The sequence below is a fragment of the Pantherophis guttatus genome, chromosome 2 (assembly GCF_059756535.1).
Source record: "Pantherophis guttatus breed Tessera chromosome 2, ASM5975653v1, whole genome shotgun sequence".
NCBI lineage: Eukaryota > Metazoa > Chordata > Lepidosauria > Squamata > Colubridae > Pantherophis > Pantherophis guttatus.
Window position 1 is genome coordinate 73,649,531 of NC_142064.1, and position 14,981 is coordinate 73,664,511.

General features: G+C 39.8%; 1 protein-coding gene across 41 annotated transcripts in view; it reads right to left on the reverse strand.

Annotated features, from left to right (window-relative positions):
* Positions 1 to 14,981, reverse strand: part of PTPRD (protein tyrosine phosphatase receptor type D) — a 1,336,531-nt gene that overhangs the window by 352,163 nt on the left and 969,387 nt on the right. For 8 of the 41 annotated variants that reach the window (XM_087886230.1, XM_087886222.1, XM_087886238.1 and 5 more), the window contains exon 1: positions 4,694 to 5,968. The exons of 32 other annotated variants lie outside the window; for them this stretch is intronic. The gene's annotated coding sequence lies outside the window, so the exon portion shown is untranslated. Of the gene's footprint in view, positions 1 to 4,693; positions 5,969 to 14,981 lie in introns of those variants that run through there. One more of the 41 variants, XM_087886208.1, reaches the window with a different exon arrangement.

The following is a 14,981-nucleotide window of genomic DNA, read 5'->3' on the forward strand; positions in this document are numbered from 1 at the left end:
ATAATAGAAACTGAATATTGGCAGATTTTACTGGTCTACTTCATACAATCCATTATTTCTAGGAAAAATACACATTAATTGAATTTAACTACTATTGGCTGCTGTATAAAAATATGCACTTTCAAAGTCTGCCATTATCATTTTCTCTTCCCAAAACTCCAGAACTCGACAGTACCCAAATAAAAACACCCATTTATTTAGTAAGAAAAAACACAAAAAAATTAAACACAATAATGTCTTCATCAAACCATTTTATATTATTGCAAAGATCAGACCATACGTCTCACGATTTCAATGAATTGATAATATGAGTAACATATATTTCGCATGTGTAAGAAAATGCATGTGAACTTATAGAAGCCATTTTTCGTAAAATGCATGAATCAATCTAATATTGGGCTAAATCATGTTTAATATTCAAATTTGCACCAATATTTTAATTCATTTTTTGTTTTACTCTTAAAATATTAATTTTTAAAAATCAGGTAGACAAGACATGATATGTATTTTCCTCAAATTCAATATGAAACATTTATATATAAAAAGTTGTAAAATCTTTTTACTTGAATAAAGAATCTAAATAAAGACAGAACAAATATCTGCTGGGGACGCATTAAGTAAAAAATATTCTGTCTAGGGCAGCATTTCGACCAGATGGCCAATGGTGATTCTTCTAATTTTGGATATAGCAGAGATCAATTTACATGTATGGTTTCTTTTTATAAATACCAAATGATTAACAGAAAAAAGGATAAATCAGTAATAATCAATTTCCTTGCTATGCATTTAACTGTTAGGATCAATGGAATTGACAACACGCCATGTTCAGTCATAATCGAATGATATTACAATAATAAATAAATAATAGGGGAAACATTATGGTTCGGATAAATGTTTATTCCATTATATCTGTGCTGTGTTGTGCTGTGCTGTAGAAGACACAGAGTCCTATTAATGAACTACAACATAAAGAAACAAAAATGGAACATGTTAGAAAAGATTTTAAGGGCAAAGGTCTCTCAAGCAATCTTCTCTATCATTAAATTTCCTCTGTACATATGACATATAGAAAACCCATAGAAGATCACTGAGAAAAATCATCCATTGCTTTCACTTAGCGTATCATAATTTATGATGGAGGGTTTACGCACTGGATTTCTTTTTGGTTTTTAGTTGTTATTACACATCTATTAAAAGATTTGTATAATATTTATTCCAAATAAATTAAAAAGCTAACCCACATCGAACATATGTGGAAATATGACTGAATACCTGATTATAAAGCAAGTTACATATTGTGAACACAAACCCAATTTTGCATAATTTTTGCATCGTGGAATACACTGGTATTCAAAATCTAACCTAATCTGCCATCCTAAAGATTACTAATGTTGTTAAGCTGTCATTACACAAAGTCTAATAAGGTGCATCTGTCACGAATAGATATGTAAAATTAATCTGCACAGAAATTTCTAAATGAAAGTATTATTGTTTAATTTTTGTGTTTGCAAAGAAACATTCATAGGAAATTGAATGTTAGTATATTTACTATTATAAAGAATATATATTTTAGAAATATTGCTATCAAATAGTACCATTGTTTTTCTTTACTTAAGGCTGTATTTAGCATTACCACTGGATGCAATACCAAGATTCCCAAGACAGCTGATCATCTGCTTCTCCTTAATAATTTAAAGGACTGTTCTGAAAATAATCTATCCATGCATCATACACAAGAATTCTTTTTTGTGTCATCCTACAGTCTTTTGATTGATCCATAGACTAAAAATCTGTGTTACTTTGATAAATCATGCTCAATTTGAAGGAAATTCAATATGCAAATGTTTCAGCTGTTCTCCAGTTCAAATGGCATTCTATCAATTTGAAAAACTAAAAAAATCGGCAAAGGAATACTTGACTTTATTGCTTAATGTCTATTAGGAATGTCATAGCTGTCCATTCTAAAATCTATGAAATAATTTAAAAATCTATTGGACATCAATATGCCAGAATCTTTAAGTGTTCCAAGACGAACTTTCAAATATCTGCATCTATAAGGAAAATGTAAATAAACAATAAAATTACATACATCTCCTTTTTTTTAGGAAATTCTCTTCAGCTTTCTTTTAAGCTTATTCTGGTCTTAGAAGAATAGAGCCATTTCTAAACTTACATTTTTCAGCTCATTTTTCTACACTAACACTTCTTAAACATCTGTCTGGTTATGTTAAACATCATGTTATGAATTATATATATACACAGACCTCTATTTTCTCAAGGTGATCATCTTTCAGAGAGCATAATTCCCAAACTATGAAAGGAGCAAGGACAATTCCCAAGCTTCACATACTTTTCCTATAGAAAACTAAATAAATTTAATTCCAACACATTAAAAAATACAACTCACAATACATTCAAAATAAACAAATAAACCTAAGTTTTATGGAACTGAGCATAAGTACATATATGGCTTTACAGAGAAATCATGAGCAAATTCTGTAAATTCTGGTATTTGCTGTTTAAATGCAGTTTATACAGGCCCCTAGTGGTTTAGCACTCATAGCAGCAGACAAAGGGGTGATCCCTACTTTTTAGCATGTTAGTTCCAGTATGTAAACACATTCTATTTTTTAAAAAATATAGTAACCCTTAAAAATAGGAATATAGCTTATATTGTAAATATAAAAACTGGGTTATTTTCAAACCTTACACAAAAGTTAAATAATGCCACGGAACTGTCTGAATCTAATGCCTATGTCTTATCACAGGCATGTTTTAACTTGTGGCACTATTAGTAACTGAATAGAAATGTATTATACAAATGAAACACTAATTCTGAAAGCACTGTTTCTTGACATCTGGAATCTCAAAGATGTGTGTCCTTTATCAAGGACCATTCTTAAAAAATCACACAAATCTACTACTATAAATGGTTTAATGTCAACTTAGAGGTCTTTTCTGAAATCCCAGTAATTGAAAAGAATGTATAAAATCATGTATCATTCCAGATTGAAAGTACAGTATGTGTAAATCTAATATGCTGCCCTCAGATCATTATTATCTTACTCCCCTTTGTAAAACTAGAGTTCTTCAATCATACTTTTCATAATGTATATTTACATCAATCCAGTAGGATAAAATTTGACAGGTAAACTGATGCCATTAAAGAGGCTATTAATTAAACATTTAGACACCATCAATAAAACAGTTCATCTTATGACACTTCATTTAAGGAAACTGATAAATCAGCAGCATCTTTACTTAAAAGCAGGTACCTGTCATTGATTTTTTTTTTAAAGATCTTTATTTGATTTTTGTTAAGTTTCCAAATTTTTGTGCTGGTTTTTTTCCTCACAGGTAAAAAAAAAAAATGGCTTTGAAAACAAAATTTCATTTTGAATTTGCAGCTGCAATATTCAAAGCTTTTTTTAACCATACGTCCAAAAGTAATGTTTTCTGTTCACTTTAATTTTTGTAACATATATGGTTAAAAAGGAGGAAGAATTCCGTTAAAAAACATATTTTTGTCCACTCAGATAGGATGTAAGCAATTGACCGAAATACCCTCCTGTTACGAAATACCTTTCAGTATTTTTTTTTCTCCAAAAATAAATAAAATCACAAACCCTAAAGAAAAAACTATCAAAACAAAACCATGCCTATCTGAGCAACTCAACTGAAATATTGCACTGCCACACACTGAAACTGAACATGAAACCTTGATGGTGCACACTGTGAGCACTCCTCTCAAACCGGATCTAAAACACACATTCAAATTTTGTGTGTGTACAGACTAAGGTGAGGATAAATGCGCTTCCCATGAGGTATGAAAATTATTTTGAAAAGCACCTGAAAAAATTAATATTAGCAAGCCCTACACTCCCATGAAATAACCTGCAAGAGGAACAAAACTAAGGTCAGCAAAGCAGAAGAGTGGAGGAAAGGTTACACAGTGCAACTTGCAACTTATACTGGCATGGGGGTGGGGATGGGGGGGGGGAAGAGAGGCATTAGCAGAAAGGGCAACTTGTAAATCCAAGCAGGCTGAAAAGCAAGGAGAGTGTCACCTCTTAAGAGAATCCTGATCAGTAAGTTTGCCAACAAAGAAGCCCTCTTGTAAATCCTACAGGAATCGCTGCCTTAGTGTTGCAAATAATAATGATAGGTATAATGGCAAATATTTCTCCGCTTTAAAATACTGGAATTTATTTTTTTTTCCCCAGAGGATGAATAAGAAAACACATCCACAGTCCCAAGCAGTCTGTGTAGGACAGCTACTTTTGCCTCCTGGTGTCTTTAGCGTGATAACCATCACTCGGGGCATATGCTAACTCGACCATTAGCGGTCCTTCGGGCATTTCGTGTGCCCTCGCCTTTGGTCCACCCCGTACGCATCCAGTACCCAGGGGTGACTTTTTAATTTTTCCTTTACCACCCCGTCCAAGACACGGGGAATCAACCCTCCTCCTCCCCGCCTCTCCTCCATCGCCAAATCTTATTGTTAGTTCTCCCGATTGGAGATCAGAGCCCCGGGGTGCTGCTATGGTGGGTCGCCGGGGAGGAAGGGGTGGCTTTTTTGGGGGGGGGGGGACGACGGTCAGTGACAAATGCAGATCTACATGCCGCGAAGGAAGAGAGAGCGGGAAGGGTCTCGGCGAAATGGGTCAGCGGGAGCAGCAGCGCAAGGATTTACCTGCTCATCCTGGCTCCCCTTCAGTCCCCCCGAGCAGCAGCGCCGCCGCCGCCGCCGCCCAAGCCCGCCTTCCCGCCCGTTACGACCGCGGGCGCTCCGCTTTCGCCTTGCTCCTTCTTCTTCTTCCTCCTCCTCTTCCTCGTCTTGATGTTACTACTGTAACTATTGCTGCCGCTGCCACGGCTACTTCTTCTGGCTCTTCTTCCTCCCCACGCCGCTGTGGCGCGTCTTTCGGGCGGCCAATTTAATCCAAAGGCGAGCGAGATCTGCAAGCCGACTTCTGCCGGCGGGGGCTCTTCGCGGGGATCCCTCCGCTCCCCCGACGGCCCAACGCGCAAAAGTGGCGGGCTGTCTCTGAGGAGAGCCGACGGCATCCAAAGAGCAAGGAGCCGGCTCAACTCCCCTGGCAGACGGGGTTCCCTGCTTTTCTCTCTTTCTCCTGCTCCTCCTCCTCCTCTTCTTCTTCTTCTTGGCTCTTCTCCGTTCTGTTCTTCTTGCTGCTCCTGCTCCTGCTCCCGGGAGCTCTCCCTGCTTCTCCCTCCTCCTCCTCCTCCTCCTCCTTTCACTCCCTCCTCCCTCTTCTCCCTCCCCCCCGGGTCGCCCCTTTTAATATAGTCTATTCTTTGTGCTATAAACGGAAAAAACTGGGTCTGCTGCTCGCCTCCTCAATTTTTGTGCTCCCCCCCCCTCACTCTCTCCCGCTACGAAGCCTTTCAAGTGCCTGATCAGCCCAAAGAGATGAACTTGGAGATGGAGGCAGAAACGGCAAGACATCCAAAACCCATGGAGGAGGAAGACTTTTGCCGGGAAGAAGCGACGGCTGTGGTGTGCGTGTGCTCGCTGAGGGAGAAAGTCGGAAAGATGCTTCTCTCTCCTTCTCTTTCCCCCTCTCTCTTCTCTCTCTCTCTCTCACGCTTGGGAAACCTGCCTCGCTCTGGGTTTGTGCGCGCGAGAGGGATTCTTTCAATCCTCTTATAACGCTGTGCGGATCACAGGATTTATGTAGCCCCGAGTAGGACTCAGGGCAGCCGGTTGCAGAGTTGGCTGCTGAGGCGGAGGGGAAAGGAGAGGGGAGGGCGGGGGAACGGAGGGGTGGAAGCGCGAGGCGCGCGGGCAAAAAAAAAAAAAAAAGAAAGAAAAGAAAAGGAGCCGGAGAACCCACCCCGCGAGCCAGCGCTCGCGCTCCCTTCTCTCAACCCGGCCGCCGGGACCAGCGACTGAGAGGGAAGAACCGCGCGAGGCACGCGCATGCCCAGGATGGAGCGCGCCGAGCCCAAGGAGGCGGAGGGGGGGGGAACGGTTCTGGCGGGGCGGTGACGTCAGCCCCCCCCCTGCTCTCCAGCTGGACGAGCTCGGAAGGGACCTCCCACTCCCCTTTTTATCTCACGCGGAGATATACAGGGCTGAGAGAGAGAGAGAGAGAGTAGAGAGAGAGAGAGAGAAAAGGCGTCCGGCGTTTTCCTTTCGGAGAAGCTTGGAAAAGAAGCCGGCGAGATGTCTGGTTGAACGTGTCCGCCTTATTTATTGCCCGCGTTCCACCATCCCTCTCGTGAATTTGCAAAATCCGAATATGATCGCTACAGCTGCCCTCATCTCTCAAACCACCACCCGCTTTTAGCGTCCAGCCAAGGAGGCCAATTCCGTCTTTGGGGGTGGAGTGGACTAACTACATCTGGTTGCTTTTTTAATGCACGGCTGACCAAAAAGAAAGCAACTGTTGCTCTTCGTTGTTGAATGCAATGAAACTTTACGCCTGCCGTACAGTAACCCAACTTATTTATGCGCTATGATTTACTTTACATTTTGTTCCCGAAAAAATTGTGGATTTTTAAATGCCTGGTCATTTATTGGGTAGATGTGTCGGATTTCTAAAAAACAAACAAATAAACAAAAAAAAAAAAACCTAAGCCAAAGAGCTCCAGGATGTACTTTTATAATATCATGACAAAACTTCGAAGAAACAAAAGATCTGATTGGAAGAATATCACGTACCTAATGGCATATCACATTATTATGATATGGAATGGGAATGGGAATGGGAATGGGAATGGGAATAGAATAGAATAGAATAGAATAGAATAGAATAGAATAGAATAGAATAGAATAGAATAGAATAGAATAGAATAGAATATTCTTTATTGGACAAGTATGATTGGACACACAAGGAATTTGTCTCCAGTGCATAAGTTCTCAGTATACATACAAGCAATAAAGGATAAATCATAAGATACAATCCTAATCATAAGATATAACCAACAAAGCAATAGTCATACGATATCAATAGGAGTGGGTAATAGGAAAGGTGAGAAGGGTAATAATATATTATCCTTTATATACTAAAGAGTATATTATTTAAAAATAAACATGCATTGACAGCTGCATGCAATGTTCTACAAATCTCTTCTAAAAAATAGACCTTGCTGTTTTTGTATAGTTTGTCACTGATGACCCAATTATGCTGGTAAGATATCCATGGGGCAGAGACTGTTCCTTGTGTTCCACTCTTTCCTCTATTTATTAGACTTTTTTCCCCACCTTTATCAATATGAAGCATTAGCAGCGAAATTTGCTGCCATAATGCTTTCTTCGTTCTGCCTAGAAACGTTGGCCCCAAATTTCAATGATGAACTGAAAGAGGAAAAAGTCTAAGAACCCAATAGCCCAGGCATTTATATGTACATTTTTCTACCTCTTAACTACTTGCTTATTCTCTGAATAGCAGCTGGTTGAAACATCTTATTTCCACCTACAGATGTTCCTAACTTCTTAAATCCTAAAAAAGCCCACTATCACTTATTTATTGGTGAAACATCTAAAGAGAAATAAGCTGGTATCTCTCAACAGGTGTTCCATCAAAATGCCTAGATCGCAGAAAAGAGATAGTAATGACTGCACATCATAGAGTAAAAAATGAGGTTAAAATGGAAAAAAAAAACCAGCCATACCCTAAGCTCTATTAGCATTAGATTGTATGTCTTCAGCTATATCATTGCACAGAGCAGAATCTGTACACATTTACTCAGAAATCAATCACTGTGTTCAGTAGGTTTAGCTTCCAGATCAGCTTATACAAGAAACAGCTGTAAGCACCTTTGAATTGATGTTTCATATGATTAGGTAATGGAAATGTGTTTCAATAAAATATATGAAATTGGAATCATATTTAAGGGATAGTAAGATTGCATAAGTAGAAAACATAACAATGTCTTGATACATACTTTGAATTTCTCTTCTTTTTTTAACTTTAAACTCATAAAAAGTAAAGATAGGTATGTAGGTTATAAGAAAATTCAAAAATCTAAAGAATGATCATTCAAAAGTCATAAAGTAGTTTTCAAACAAAGATGGGTACTGTTATACATCATATACTATAGTGCCAAATAAATGAAGCATCTGAAAAATAAATTGTTTTTCTAATACATCTTCTGCCAGTGTTCCTTGTAGAACAAATTTGATGCTTAACAATATTCCAAAGAAGTAAGACAATGACGTGCTGTTTTTCTTAAAAGCAATGTTGTTTTCAATTACTATGAAAAGTATAGTATAATCATAGACGTATAGTATAATCATAGTGTATAAAATCATCACAGGTATATAACATACGCCTTTATTTTTAAAAAATAGATCTTTCAAGGGATTTAATACACCATGATGACAAATTTGGAGTTAAATGCCAGTCACTACCTTTCTGACAAGCATAGTTTAAATTGAGAAAGTTGTTATCTGATTGGTTGTGTGAGATGATTTGAAATATGATGACATAATGTATCAATTCCTGAGTTCTCTGCAGGGATAATGAAGAATATCATTGATATGCAGTGTCACAATAGGTGGGTGTTGAATACATTAGAAATCAGACTTCCAGTGGTCATTTTGGTCCCAGGAATCCTCTGCAAAAATATTCATGCTCACACACTTCTATATTTTTCAATTACATAATGCTGTGTATTCTATTTATTTGAATCCTGTGTTTATTATTTTTACAAACAACCCAAGGCAGTGAACATATCCAACACATCTTTAGGAGTAACCCTCCCATACTACCAACTCTTACAATACTAGACAACACAGTATCAACTGTAGAGACCTTCAAATTTCTAGGTTCTAAAATATGTCAAGACCTAAAATGGACACCTAACATCAAAAACGTCATCAAAAAAGCACAACAAAGAATGTTCTTTCTGCACCAACTCAGAAAGCTCACACTGCCCAAGGAGCTGCTGATACAGTTCTACAGAGGAATTATTGAGTCTGTCACCTGTATCTCTATAACTGTTTGGTTTGGTTCTGCAACCCAACAAGACAGACACAGACTTCAGAGGATAATTAGAACTGCAGAAAAAACAATTACTACCAACCTGCCTTCCATTGAGGACCTGTATACTGCATGAGACAAAAAGAGGGCTGTGAAAATATTTACAGACCCCTTACATTCTGGACATAAACTGTTTTAACTCCTACCCTCAAAACAACACTATAGAGCACTGCACACCAGAACAACTAGACACAAGAACAGTTTTTTTCCTGAATGCCATCACTCTGCTAAACAAATAATTCCTCAACACTGTCAAACTAGTTATTAAGTCTGCATTACTATTAATCTTATCGTTCCTATCACCCATCTCCTCCCACTTAAGACTGTAACCTTGTTGCTGGTATCCTTACGATTTATATTGACTGTTTCCTAACATGATTTGATTGCTTATCTGTTCCCTATGACTATCATTGTACCTTATGATTCTTGATGAATGTGTCTTTTCTTTTATGTACACTGAGAGCGTATGCACCAAGACAAATTCCTTGTGTGTCCAATCACACTTGGCCAATAAAGAATTCTATTCTATTCTATTCTATTTTCGTCCTCCTATTTTCTCCACAACCCTGTGAGGTGTGGGGTTGGGCTGAGAAAGTGTGACTGGCCCAGAGTCACCCATCTTGCTTTCATGGCTAAGGCAGGAACCCACAGCCTCCTACTTTCTGGTCTGGTGCCTTAATAGCACTTAGCAATAGCACTTAAACTTACTGTATATACTGCTTCGCAATGCTTTAGAACCCTCTCTAAGTGGTTTATAGAGTCAGCATATTGCCCTCAATAATCTGGGCCCTCATTTTACCAACCTCAGAAGGATGGAAGGCTGAGTCAACCTTGAGCTGGTGAAATTTGAACTGCCAAACTGCTAGCAACAGGCAGCTTGCAGTACTGCATCTAACCACTGCACCACCACGGCTCATAATCACTTAACCACTAAATCAAACTGGTTTCGGTCTATATGCATACCTTTAAAAAAATTCACGTTCTGCTTTTACTAAACTAGATCATTAGGATTCTCATATTGCCATCTAATATGATCAGTCTTTAAATTCAAGGAGGATTTACGACTTTTAGTATCCATTCAGTTTGTAGAATACCGTGCACCATATTCAATTGCAACCTAATAAACAATGATTCAACTTAATCAGCCTTGAATCTTCATATAATCTTTTTGCATGATTAAAGAACTATTTAACTTTTTGGTGTATTTTCCTCCTCTCTTCAGTTTCTTTAATGTAAGAGCCAAAATAAAAACAGGAAGTGTGATCAAAATAATGAGAAATGCAAGTCTTTACAATCTTTTCTTTTAACTGCCAAAGGGTTCATACTGTACACAAAAGATTAAGGACAGATGAAAAATTGATTAAGAAACAGATAAAAGACTAAATGAGTCCCTAGAGGTAAGTTTCCAATGAAAAGATACTGATGTATAAAGTGTACTTGAACAGTACTATTTTTTTAATACTGAAAATGGGTATTCTTATGGCCATAATAGTATGTAAAATTTAGCATTCAGTAGGAACAGTGAGAAAGCCTTCTAAGTTAAAAATGAGAATGCTGAAAGTGTAAATTGAACAGCTGGAGCTCTTAGCAATTTTGAGATTCAGAATTTGATGCATGTGTTAATCACTTATTATACTTCATACAATAGCTTACTTTATTGTAACTGTAAATAATCTGAATTCAAAGCCATAATAATACATACAACTAATAAAGCAAACTAAGCAACAGCAGGTTTTTTTTTAAAGCTGGTACTAATTGTACATGGCCAAGATGGCAACTATGGGGACAAAGTCAGGTTATCTAACCACCAAATTATTGACATTGAGATTTACAGAATATCCAATCATTTGTTTCTCGTGTGGTATACTTCTAATAGTTAATGGTCTCACTCCACAGAATTGTGAATGCAAGCAGAAGCCATGTCAATTTCTGGAGGGAAAAAATCTTATAAGTGGCTTGCTGTACAATTAGCCATCTGACTTAAACCCTTTTTTATACCTCAGTATATGCAAATATTGAATATTTTCCTCATCTGAATGCCCAAAGGGATCCTGAAATCAGTTCTCCGTGCTAGGTGCATACGCTCCCTTCAAGAATGCATAATCAGTTCTGTACTATATGAGTTGTCCTTATACCCCCTAAATATTTGGGTTATTTCCAATTAGACAGTTCATACTGAATCAATTTCAGTACTACATCAGTGGCAATTTGCACTTTTTGTAACCAATCCTGATTTGGATTTCGGTAACCTCACCCAAGCCCATAGACAGAATAACTTTGTAGTTTGATAAATTATTTGCATTGAACAATTATCTCACATGCTTATTCTGTGCTATTGAAGAAATGCTGACTAAATGCAATCACAATGAAAAAAAACCTAATAAAATTTCCAAATGGAAATGTAAACTTTAAATTTTCTTCACCGCCTAATTATTGGCAACACAACACCTTTTGTGAGGCAGAAACCCAGCTCTATAATTCCAGATTAAAGAAGTTGCAGGTGGAAATTATATATTAGTCACAGTTTCTCAATTGGAGGATTTATCTTCAGGAAAGGAAACAAATTCTCAAGAGTTCTGTTAACATAAAAACATTCCAAGTAAACCACAGCAGATGTCTTTTCAGGTCAGAGCTAAAGTTCAAACTAGTTCTGTATGAGGATTTCATATATTTGATTGCCATAAGAAAGTACTGGGAAGCATATCTCTCAGAGATTGAGCCTGTGAACTTAAATTATATTTTTCTGTGCATCATTCCTCATGTTATCACTTAGGTGCAAAAAGTCTAGAGTAATGTGATTTTACCCGTAAAAATGTTTGGATATTAATTGGATACATGCCTAGAGCACTCAAAGTCTCATGAGTTGTCAAGGAAATATTTCCACTCCTTATTGCCATCTATAACAGGGAGGGAAGGAGGGAGGGAGAGAGATTGACTATAAACCAGAGATTCTGTTCTGCCTTTCAAAACCATAGAGTAACTCCACCATTATTCTTAATCAGATACTAGTATAACAGTATTCTGGATTTTTTTTTTTAAAGTCACCAATAGAATGCCCTACCTACTGCCAGTTTTCCCACTATAAAGATCTTTATGTAACCTGTTGTGTTTTGTTCCTTCAACCTTTTCTCTGACTATGAAGGCTTGGACTTTCTTTTGGAGTTTTCATTGTTCTTTGCAGCTGTTAGGCGTCTATGTTGTCTTTTAGCAGAGTATAGTGGGTGAAGTAGCTTTTTTCTTGGGGATGTTTTTAGTGGTACCACCTCCTCCCTGTTCTTGTCCTCAGCTTTATCACCTCATTGTTTATCGGAAACCAGGGCAGATACAATGTCTGAAAAGAAGCTATTCTCAAGTTACCTTTTTAGTGTTTTGTTTACAAAATTTTCAGGCTCCAGTTTTTGTCTATACCAGTGATGGCGAACCCTTTTGGCACTGAGTGCCCAAACCGGAACATGTGTGCGTGTGTGTGCGCATGCGTGCGCCAGAGTGCCAGAAACCCAAAGACCAGCTGGCTAGTGCCAGCACTGGCACTCTGGCAAGTGCAAAAACCAATGCACCAGAAACCAGAAGAACAGCTGGCAATGACACATGCGCCCACAGAGAGAGCTCTGCATGCCACCTCTAGCACATGTGCAATAGGTTTGTCATCACGGGTCTATACACTGGTTGCAAGTGGTTTTCTTTTCTAAACTAACAGCCATTCAGAAGGGCTTCCCAATACTGTTTTTAATCCTTTAAGAGTATGGCGATGAAATCACTGTACCTAAGGCTGTTCAGTTACACGCTATACAACTGATATTCCATCACTATCATCTAATTTCATTTACATTTAACACATTTAATTTTGCTGTACGAGGTGCCATGGCAGTGGCTAACTAACTAACTATATAGTTTGGTGTGGGAAAGCTGGAACCTGTCAACTTTAAATAGCATCATTAAGACAAATACATGGATGATGGGGAAAGGTGTGGATTTTTTTTTAGTGGTAAAGAATAGAGAGTTTGTTTCTATTGAACAGCCTGCTAGGGAGTGGGGCCTTAAGGCAAGCTATATATAAATAAATAAATAAATAAATAAATAAATAAATAAATAAATAAATAAATAAATAAATAAATAAATTTCTATACCGCCCTTCTCCCGAAGGACTAATGGTGGTGTACAGCCTATTAAAAGCACAAAGACAAACATCAGTTAAAAATAATTAAAATTATTAAATAATTTCGGCTCAAATTTAAAACCCCAAAATTTAAAACACCCAATTTAAAAATCATTACATTGATAGCCCGGCCTGGCGGAACAACAGGGTCTTGAGGGCACAGCCAAATACACGGAGGTCAGAGATCTTACACATTTCCGGGGGCAGTTCATTCCACAAGGCAGGGGCTCCCACAGAGAAGCCCTCCCACTGGGTGTCGCCAGCCGACATAACTTGGCTGATGGCACCCTGAGGAGACCCTCTCTGTGGGAGCAAACTGGCCGGTGGGAGGCTATTGGTGGCAGAAGTCGGTCTCAAAGGTGCCCGGGTCCTATGCCATGGAGCACTTTAAAGGTGGTAACCAACACCTTGAATTGCGCCCGGAAGACCACTGGGAGCCAGTGCAGCTCACGCAGGAGGGGTGTCACGTGGGCACAACGAGTTGCGCCCATAACCACCTGCGCAGCTGCATTCTGGACCAGTTGGAGCCTCCGACTCTTCAAGGGGAGCCCCATGTAGAGAGCATTACAATAGTCCAGCTGGGAGGTGACAAGGGCATGAGTGACCGTGCGCAAGGCATCCTGGTCCAGAAAGGGCTGCAACTGGCGAATAAGGCGAACCTGATAAAAAGCCCCCCTGGCCACAGCCATCATATGCTGTTCTAAAGACAGCTGTGCGTCCAGGAGGACACCCAAATTGCGAGCCCTCTCTGTGGGAGGCAGGGATTCACCCCCAATAGTCAGCGATGGCACCAGCTGACTATACTGGGACACCGGAAGCCACAGCCACTCCGTCTTGGAAGGGTTGAGTCTGAGCCTATTTCTCCCCATCCAGACCCGCACGGTCTCCAGGCAGCAAGACATCACATCAAGGGCATCGTTGGGGTGGTCTGGGGTAGAGATGTACAGCTGACTATCATCAGTGTACTGATGGGGTGACTCTCACCCCAAAACCATGGATGATCTCATCCAGTGGCTTCACATAAATGTTGAACAGAAGGGGTGAGAGGACCGACCCTTGCGGCACTCCCCATGCGAGGCGCCTCGAGGTCAACCTCTGCCCCCCTGCCAACACAAACTGCGAACGGTCGGAGAGGAAGGAGGAGAACCACCACAAAACGGTGCTCCCTATTCCTAACCCCCTCAACCGCTGCAGCATGATACCATGGTCGATGGTAACAAAAGCCGCTGAGAGATCTAATAGGACCAGGACAGAGGAGCAACCCCTGTCCCTAGCCCTCCAGAGATCATGCACCAATGTGACCAATGCCGTTTCTGTGCTGTACCCCTGCCTGAAGCCCGACTGGTATGGGTCCAGATAGATAGCTTCATCCAGGTGCCGGGGAAGCTGTCATGCCACCACGCTCTCAACAACCTTCGCCACAAAGTGAAGGTTGGAGACCGGACAGTAGTTAGCTAATTCAGCCGGATCCAGGGAAGGCTTCTTGAGGAGGGGCTTCACCACCACCTCTTTCAAGGCGGCGGGAAAGGCACCCTTACTCAGAGAAGCACTTATAATCCCCTGGAGCCAGCCTCGTGTAACCTCCCGGGAGGCCAGTACCAACCAGGAGGGACACGGGTCCAATAAACACGTGGCTGCACTAATCTTACCCTGAACCCTGTCCATATCCTCGGGAGCCACAGGATCAAACTCCTCCCAGATAATATTCTCAAGACCTGCCCTCATCTCCGCCGCCAATTCAGCCCGCCATTGTGTCGGCTGTCGCCGCCCCACCACCCCAGGGCATAAAAACACCAGTGACTGGCCGTTGATACCTT